Source organism: Trachymyrmex septentrionalis, unplaced genomic scaffold, assembly GCF_001594115.1.
Source record: "Trachymyrmex septentrionalis isolate Tsep2-gDNA-1 unplaced genomic scaffold, Tsep1.0 scaffold97, whole genome shotgun sequence".
Lineage (NCBI taxonomy): Eukaryota > Metazoa > Arthropoda > Insecta > Hymenoptera > Formicidae > Trachymyrmex > Trachymyrmex septentrionalis.
In genome coordinates, this window is record NW_017306160.1 from 2,605,423 (window position 1) to 2,609,500 (window position 4,078).

A 4,078-nucleotide genomic window follows, 5' to 3' on the forward strand; every position below is an offset into this window, starting at 1 on the left:
TAATAATCGTTATCACGATAATTTTCAAAAACAAGTTCACCGCGAGAACTACAGAATTGTAGTACTAATCTTCATTATTACTCAACCTCATCTTTAGTACTCGTATCGCATTCGTGTTTCTGTCAGGTATGCCAGGTGTTGCACAATAAATCTAAATAATCCGTATACTTCCTGGATGTTTCTCCGTATCTCGTTCCTGTTCGTCGTCTGAACGGAAACACACTTTTGACAGGGTTCGCTCCCCCATCGTGCTGTCGCCTTCAGAGTTCTGCCGTTTTACGTGGGGGATCCGAAGTAAAACGGGGGAGTGCGAAATCACCTGCCGCGAGCGATGGGAGGCGTGCCATGGTACGTTAATCGTACTTTAGCGAGAAACTCGTGGGACGCGGCTCGCGGACAGCGGTTCGTTCGTGTCGCCGATTGAAATATATACCCGGAGATATCCTGGGACCGCAAGTGTCCTGGGATTTCACCTCTCGGTCGAGTCACAGTGCAGAAGTCGCACCGAGAGGTCGATCGACAAATAACACCTTCCGTATCCTGCAAACGTACAAAGACGGATACGGCACGAGTTTATGCACGGAGTTGGCTCCCATCGTCAGAGCTACGTGCCCGAGAACGTAGCCTAAAGGTACTCCAGGACGATCAATACATTCTATTGTCATTGTGCCCCGGCGAACGCTATACTGAACGCGAACAAATATTGAGGAATTGTCGAGACGTTCGGGTATTAGCAAGACGACGTGTGACGGGAGTTAAAGTATTTTTCATGTCGACGATAAGTGACGATGGCTAGCGGATGATATATTGGTTTACTGATCGGATTTATAGCGAATTTCTAAAGATGATCCGTGTCGTTTCGAACACCCGGAGAGACCCGGAGAATACGTCGAAATTCCGAAAATTTAACAATGAATTTTATTTTCCGGCTATTTCAGTGCGCTTCGCAACTTGTGAGAGATTTTTTTTGCCTCCTTGAAAAGTACGAGTGAGTGAAAATGAGACCGGTTCCGGATCTCTGAAAATGATCCCGTTCTCACGACCGGAGAAACTCTTGCCTCTGGGTGTCAAGATCGGGCTAAGTTTGACAAGTTTTGTTCCACGATTTCATTCACCGACCCGAGACCCGCGTCACGTAGTTCGGCTCGCGCGTACCACACGTCGGGAATGTAAGCGGTTGACGACTTCGGACGGTAAAGTTTAAATCCTTTCGCCAAAGGTATTTTCTTTTTCAATATTTTCTCTTCCTCGAGGATATACTTCTCGGCGGGACGTTACATGCGGTTCTAGCAAGCAGTGAAACTTCTATTTTCTCGAGAAACGATGAAAATAATCCATGAACATTCTCAAAATTGAGTATTCCACAATTTCTACCATTCCGTTTTCACGATCGCGAGTCTAATAGACGCACGGCGTCTATATATCTATCTTTATCTTTGACAGCTCGATAAAGGAAGGGTTAATTTAAGTAGGGTCTGACATTACTATTACGTCAATTGTCCCGATTGATTATTCTATACTTTGCGCAATGACCTTTATTTGTTATCTTTGTAGCCGATAATAAAGCCCGTATATCTATATTTTTTTTATCACATCCTTATAATTTTATACACACATATGCAGACAGGCTATAAAAAGTTAACTGTAACTTGAGGTTAATAAATAGGCACTCGTTCTCTTTATTTTTCAGTGTTCTCCCGTAGCAGCTTAACGTTCCCAAAGAAAATATCAGCTTTATTGTCACTTCGGGCTTTGATAATATTGTATATTTTAAATAATTTGAATAAAGCTACAAAGTAATTAAACTAGCTGTTAATAATTAATCAAATAATAATCAAATAATTAATTAACCAACACGCTAGCAATTTACATATCACCGTTTTCCTCTATTTTATATTTCGCATACTTTTTTGTGCACGCTGTCTCTTCAAAAACCAGGAAAAGGAAACCCAACTCTCCGGGCGCACGCGATCGATACGTAAAACTCTTTACTTTAATCACTTTAAGGTCGGGAAAATGTCATGTCAAGAGGAAAGACCTTTCACTTTTATTTTATACCCGTAATATATATGTACATCACGCTCGAGCTTAACTCGCGATACAGTTTGCCGTTTAACCTTTAATCGAATAATGTGGAAATTAAGCGATACTTAATACTCCGCTGGTTAGGAAAATAAGTCGCAATAACGATGTTAATTCCTCGTTTTGCTCGCAGGGCAGACTATAGATTCGCGGGATACTTAAGGCCGCGCGAGAACTTAATAAACAAGATCCATTTCTTCCACTTTCGGTTCCGGCGCGTCCGTTAATAATACCTTAATCATTGCACAAAATGGAACGACATAATTGTAGGAAAGGGAATAAATAGTGTAATAATAGCGAATAAAAGTGATGCAGAAAGGCAAGAAAGCACCGACACTAATTCTATAAAATATAATTAACAGTCTACGAAGGAAATTATTTCAATATTCTCTCTCTGAGTAACGTAAATGTATATAACTTAATTATTGGTATTGTGCCAGATACTATTCTTTTCTTAGCATTGTTTGCAATGTTATCGTGATAAAAAATTATCTTTTTATATTCTGCGATGTTAGGCGAGAGAAATGGAGCTTTTCATTATTTGCGTATCTTAAAATGTCTATCGTCCGATAAAATTGTATAAAGTAGAAGCATGTATAAAACTCAGTTACCCGAGATAACATGAATTTTTGAAATATAAAGCATCGCGACTAGAATTATACGTTATAGCCAAATAAGATTTCTCTAGTGTAATTTTCGAAGAGAATTTATACACGCATAAATATTAATGCAATATTTAGCGTTACGCGCAAGCATTGTCATTGTGGTGAAATCCTTTGTAAAGTTGAACGCAGAATCGGAACAAAAGGGAAGTATAGAATGTCTGACGATTCGCACTGAAATAATTTAACAGCTTCAGTACGTCATGCCAGGGAAAATATATGCTTTTCTAAAATAACTAGTAAAAAAAGTAACGATTTCAAGTTATCATTTCTATATCGAGTTGACAAAATAAATTTTTATAGATCAGAGGAGATCCATCTACAAAACTTTAAATTTTGTATCAGCAATCAATTCGTATTATCAGAGTAATCCTTTGCGGTCGATGATTCCATAACGCGTCGATTGAATTGCGATTGGTGGCTTGTAAATTTTTAAAAGACAGATTTATCCGCAACATGTAAATTCACTCTGATGTGAACATAGTGGTAAATGTCGGTATGACAAAAAGCAATAATACGATTTTCTTCTGGCGTAAATTAAAAAATATATTTTCGAAAAGCACGAAAATACATTACAAATGAATAAATAGAATTCAATTTTCGCAAATCTGTTCGTTATTATTGTGTTCAATACGACAGTTAAATATAAATATAAATTAAAATATATGGTTCTGGAGTCACAAATCGTATCAGCTCTCAATTAGATAAATTTCCATTGTTCGCAATGAATTGCTCTTTTAACGAAATTTGTCTGCGTTTTATTTCATTACGTAATAAGTTTTCATAATTGGCAACAACGCAAATAAGGCGTACAAAAGATACGAGGAATACAGTTGGCCGTTTAACGTTAAATGATTTAGCTGATAAATAAAATATTAAAAGTGCAAAGAACTAATGGGATTATTTATTTTCCAATTAATCACGTAGTCTTCGCTTGGTGAAACTTTCGTCTGAAATCCAATTTGCGATGTTGAAAGCGGAAGACAAATGCTTCGAATTAACTTTTAGTCCAGAAAACACGTCGAATTAAAATTGTGCGCGATAAATGAAATGTTGTAACCAATTCGCTATTATTTATTTGTTCTAACACTACTTGTAGAAAAACGCGAATTACGCGAGGAAACGTGAAAAACTTTAGAGAAACGTGAAGTCACATCGTAATTTGTCGCTTCAACTTGCCGTAAAACGTGCTGTCCTAAGAAATAAAACTTTAATATACGCGATTAAGGTTCGGAAACTGCGCGGGGCAATATGCATCTAGCAGAAAACAGCCGGCGCACTTTACGTGCACGCAATATATATATCGGTATACATATATATATATATATATACTA

At 37.7% G+C, this 4,078-nt stretch overlaps 1 protein-coding gene across 1 annotated transcript in view; it reads right to left on the reverse strand.

Annotated features, from left to right (window-relative positions):
* Positions 1–4,078, reverse strand: part of LOC108756170 (monocarboxylate transporter 4-like) — a 35,217-nt gene that overhangs the window by 24,202 nt on the left and 6,937 nt on the right. The gene's annotated exons all lie outside the window — the stretch shown is intronic.